Source organism: Procambarus clarkii, chromosome 33 (assembly GCF_040958095.1).
Source record: "Procambarus clarkii isolate CNS0578487 chromosome 33, FALCON_Pclarkii_2.0, whole genome shotgun sequence".
Taxonomy (NCBI): domain Eukaryota; kingdom Metazoa; phylum Arthropoda; class Malacostraca; order Decapoda; family Cambaridae; genus Procambarus; species Procambarus clarkii.
The window spans coordinates 16049614-16055080 of NC_091182.1; the positions used below are offsets into that span (position 1 = coordinate 16049614).

At 38.7% G+C, this 5467-nt stretch overlaps 1 long non-coding RNA gene across 1 annotated transcript in view; it reads left to right on the plus strand.

The window, feature by feature from the left end:
* LOC138370695 (uncharacterized) overlaps nt 1-5467 on the plus strand; it is a 7738-nt gene extending 2271 nt beyond the window's left edge. The window contains exons 2-3 of the long non-coding RNA XR_011230214.1: nt 725-841; nt 5160-5467. This is a non-coding gene — a long non-coding RNA (uncharacterized lncRNA). The remainder of the gene's footprint in view (nt 1-724; nt 842-5159) is intronic.

A 5467-nucleotide genomic window follows, 5' to 3' on the forward strand; every position in this document is an offset into this window, starting at 1 on the left:
TTTTATATATCCTGCCTGAAATGTTGCGTGTACTAGTGGCTTTACAAGATAGTTCTTATAGAGATAGCATTTTGTGGTTATTCTCTATATCTGGTTCACCTAACAGTAAATAAGTACCTGGGAGTTAGACAGCTGCTATGGGTTGCTTCCTAGGGATGTGTGTGTGTGTTTGTATTCATGTTGAATTTTACAAAGTAGGAAGATATGTTTGTAAAAAAAAAAATCAAATATTTTTGAAAGTATAAGTAGATTTGATATTTTTCTTTAATTGTTTGTCTGCTGTCTTGCCTCCTTTATAAAATGACATCATTCTTGTTTTTTTAAGGATATCAGGAAAAGTAAGGCACTCCAGAGATTTGTTGACTCCTTCCTAGTGTTGCCTAGCCCAGCCCAGCCTAGACAAGGCAGGCTGGGCATCCTAGCCTCACGCAGCTTAGTCCCAACCTACATGTAGCATCCCAGTCCATCCTAAGTGATCATTACCTAACTGGCTGTGTTTTCTCTTCAGCCCTGAATGTAATGTGGTGGAACATAAGCAGATACATATCAGGTCTTAGAGAATCTGTACTTCATACATTTCTTAATAATGTCTCACAAATATTTAAATAATTAAACAAAAATTGTATAATAACTTCATATTATTCTTGCAATTTATTTTTGCATTTTTTTATACAAAATTTACATTTTAAAAGATTACCTCTATTTTTTGATTGATGACTTGAAGACTACAGTGACTACGTAGAAGACTACGACCACAGCAAATCATGGTCTTAAAATATCTCCTAGCAATGACGAGACCAATTTTCACAGAGATCAAATTTTTGCTAAGCAGTAATCACAGGTAAATATATATTATATATATAATATTATATATATAAAATTAACTACTTCATTGCTCAAAGCACCTTTAGACATGCTGAGAGTTGTGCTATTTTATTAATTAATTAATTAGGCTATATTTTAATGTTTTTTAATGTTTTCATTACTTTTTTTGTTTTGAAATATAAATTGTTGAGTTTTGAAACATTTTGACATTAACTATACCTGAATATTTATAAACAAAAAAATACCAGAACTATGTCCTTGACAATTGCACTAACAAGTCTTTGCCAAAATCAGGTGCTCAGTGCAGTAGTTAAAAACTTAAAAGTTGTACCACCTCTGGTGCAAGATTAGGGACCCATAGCCTCAGAGAAGAAAATAAAGAGTACTCAGAGAAGGCCTTGAATAATAGGCAGGCTGTTTGTGTGTGTTTCGACGGTAAGCTTGCTGACACCATATGTAATTACCTAAGTGTAGTTACAGGATTAGAGCTACGCTCGTGGTGTCCCGTCTACCCAGCACTCTTTGTCACATAATGCTTTGAAACTACTGACGGTCTTGGCCGCCACCACCTTCTCACTTAACTTGTTCCAACCGTGTACCACTCTGTATGCGAAAGGAAATTTTTGTATATTTCTTTGGCATCTTTGTTTAGTTAGTTTAAATCTATGACCTTTTGTTCTTGAAGTTCCAGGTCTCGGGAAATCTTCCCTATCGATTTTATCAATTCCTGTTACTATTTTGTACATAGTGATTTTATCACCTCTTTTTGTTGTCTTCTAGTTTTGGCATATTTAATGCCTCTGACCTCTCCACATAGCTCTTGCCCTTTAGTTCTGGGAGCCACTTAGTAGCATGTCTTTGCACCTTTTCCAGTTTGTTGATGTGCTTCTTTAGATATGGGCACCACACAACCGCTGCATATTCTAGCCTTGGCCGAACAAAACTCGTGAACAATTTCTTTAGTATTTCGCCATCCATGTATTTAAACGAAATTCTGAAGTTAGAAAGCGTGGCATAGGCTCCTCACACAACGTTCTTTATGTGGGCCTCAAGTGATAGTTTTCTATCTAGAATCAACCCTAGACCTCCTTCTTTTATCAGAATTATATAAAGATTTCTCACATAATTTGTAGGTTGTGTGGGATCTATGTTCTATTCCACATTCCATAACATGGCATTTATTCACATTAAATTTCATTTGCCAAGTGGTGCTCCATATACTTATTTTGTCCAGGTCTTCTTGAAGGGCATGACAATCATCTAAATTTCTTATCCATCCCATTATCTTAGCATCATCAGCAAACATGTTTCTATAATTCTGTATTCCAACTGGTAGATCATTTATGTAGACAATGAACATTTCTGGTGCATGTACTGTGGTACTCCACTTGTGACACTTCTCCAGTCCGATTGCCTCTGATTACTGCCCTCATTTTTCTATCAGTCAGAAAATTTTTCATCCATGTTAGAAGCTTACCTGTCACCCATCCAAAATTTTCTACTTTCCAGAACAACCTCTTATGTTGAACTCTGTCGAAAGCCTTTTTTATGTCTAGATAGATGCAGTCGACCCAACTACCTTTTTCCTTTAATATCTCTGTGGCTCAATCATAGAAACTGAGTAAATTCGATACACAGGATCTTCCAGATCGAAAACAATACTGTCTGTGTGATATTATATAATTTCTCTCCAGGTGTTCTACCCATTTAGTTTTTATTATTTTTTTTCAATCTTTTCACTGTTACACTTGTCAATGATTCAGGTCTATAACTGAGAGGGGTGGGTTCTTCCCTGTTGCCACTTTTGTAGATTGGAACTATGTTAGCCTTTTTCCACATGTTTGCTATGACTCCTGTACACAGGGATGCCTGAAAGATCAGGTGAAGTGCAAGGCTGAGCTCAGATACACATTCTCTCAGAACCCATGGTGAAACTCCATCTGGACCAACTGCTTTGTTCTTACTTAGCTCCTTTAGCATATTTTCCACTTCATCTCTAGACACCTCTATACGCTCTATGATGTTCTCAGAAATTCTTATTGTGTCTGGTTCTCTTAAGATTTCATTTTGTATAAACACACTTTGGAACTTTTGGTTTAATGTTTCAGACATTGCATTATCATTTTCTGTGAATCTGTTTCCTATTTTCAACCTCTGGATATTATCCTTTACCTGCAATTTGTTGTTTATGAATTTGTAGAATAGGCCCAGTTCTGTTTTGCATTTATCCATTATCCCTTTTTAAAAATTTCTTTCTGCCTCTCCCCTTACTGCTGTATAGTTGTTTCTCGCATCTTTGTATCGCTGGTATGATTGGGGGTTTGGCTTCTTTCTATGTTGATACCTGCTTGATGGGGTTCTGCTCTTCTATTCCCCAAGCCCGGCCCGAGGCCAGGCTCGACTTGTGAGAGTTTGGTCCACCAGGCTGTTGCTTGGAGCGGCCCGCAGGGCCACATACCCACCACAGCCCGGCTGATCCGGAACTTCTCTTAGAAAACAGTCCAGTTTTCTCCTGAACATGTCCACGGTTGTTCCGGCAATATTTCTTATAGACGCTGGGAGGACGTTGAACAACCGCGGACCTCTGATGTTTATACAGTGCTCTCTGATTGTGCCTGTGGCACCTCTGCTCTTCACTGGGTCAATCTTGCATTTTTTTTCCATATCGTTCACTCCAGTACATTGTTATTTTACTGTGTAGATTTGGGACCTGGGCGTCCAGTATCTTCCATGTGTATATTATTTGGTATCTCTCTCGTCTCCTTTCTAGAGAGTACATTTGGAGAGCTTTGAGACGATCCCAATAATTTAGGTGTTTTATCTCGTCTATGCGTGCCGTATATGTTCTCTGTATTCCCTCTATTTCAGCAATCTCTCCTGCTCTGAAGGGGGAAGTGAATACTGAGCAGTACTCGAGACGGGACAACATAAGTGACTTGAAGAGTACAACCATTGTGATGGGATCCCTGGATTTGAAAGTTCTCATAATCCATCCGATCATTTTTCTGGCTGACGCAATATTTGCTTGGTTATGCTCCCTAAACATTAGATCGTCGGACATCATTATTCCCAAATCCTTGACATGCTGTTTTTCTACTATGGGAAGATTCGATTGTGTTTTGTACCCTGTATTATGTTTCAGATCCTCATTTTTGCCATACCTGAAATTTATCACTGTTAAACATCATGTTATTTTCGGCTGCCCAATCGAAAACTTTGTTGACATCTGCTTGTAGTTTTTCAATGTCTTTCATTCCATTTTTGTCTCTTTTGGTCTGTGGCCCTCTCTCAATTTCTGTTGAACCAATCCTGTTTTCTGGCCCTGCATCTCTGTTTTGGTATGAATGTTTGTGTGCCTTCATTGTATATTTTGCAAAATTTGGCATACATTTAATTTACTTCCCTGTCTAGCAACAAGTCTGCCTAATTACTTATTAAAAAAAATTTGAAGTTCCCCATAGTGACCTCTCTCTCTCTCTTGAAATCAAGTTTATCAACTGTTTCAATGTCCCCATTTTCTGTGTGTGTGTGTGTTTGGAGGCTAAGCTTGCTGATACCATGTGTGTGTGTGTTTGGAGGCTAAGCTTGCTGATACCATGTGTGTGTGTGTGTTTGGAGGCTAAGCTTGCTGATACCATGTGTGTGTGTGTGTTTGGAGGCTAAGCTTGCTGATACGGTGTGTGTGTGTGTGTGTGTGTTTGGAGGCTAAGCTTGCTGATACCATTTGTGTGTGTGTGTTTGGAGGCTAAGCTTGCTGATACCATTTGTGTGTGTGTGTGTGTGTGTTTAGAGGCTAAGCTTGCTGATACCATGTGTGTATTTGGAGGCTAAGCTTGCTGATACCATGTGTGTATTTGGAGGCTAAGCTTGCTGATACCATGTGTGTGTGTGTTTGGAGGCTAAGCTTGCTGATACCATGTGTGTGTGTGTGTTTGGAGGCTAAGCTTGCTGATACCACGTGTGTGTGTGTGTGTTTGGAGGCTAAGTTTGCTAACACCGTGTGTGTACTCACCTATTTTTACTCACCTGTTTAAATAATAATAGGGGTGTGTACCACCTCTGGTGCAATTGTAGGGACCCACAGCCTTGAAGAAAATAAAGAGTATTCAGAGAAGACTTTGTGGATTCTCACTGAACACTAATCTTTTCTTCTCCTATCACCCCTCTTATTTTGTTTTATGCTGTATTCTATTATATATCATATAAATACATAGCCAAATGGCAATATTTATTATGTCTATACAAAAAAAAGACATCCACTTTATTTTTTTTCTCTCCTTTGTTTCTATGTGGATTTTGTTGTGACTAATGATTCTCCTCCTTCCCATCAACAGGTCTTCCTCACTGGGCTTGCTCGGCTTTTGTGTTACTGTGAGGGTGCCATCATCGTTTACCCTTCAAGACTGACTCATGCTGGCATTGCATTTGTGGACTTCCCTTCACAGTAAACAGTCCTTCTCCATATGGTGATTGTCCAGGGCAAGCAGGGTGTGACTGCCATCTTGGAGAAGCAGGGTCTTTTAATATGAAGAATCTTCCGTCTTCTCTACTTATGCCAGCTTGTGCCGGCCTTGCATTCTTGTTACTTCATGGCCCTTGGGCCTTTTTTATTTATTTTACATAATAAATTTTTTTATTAATA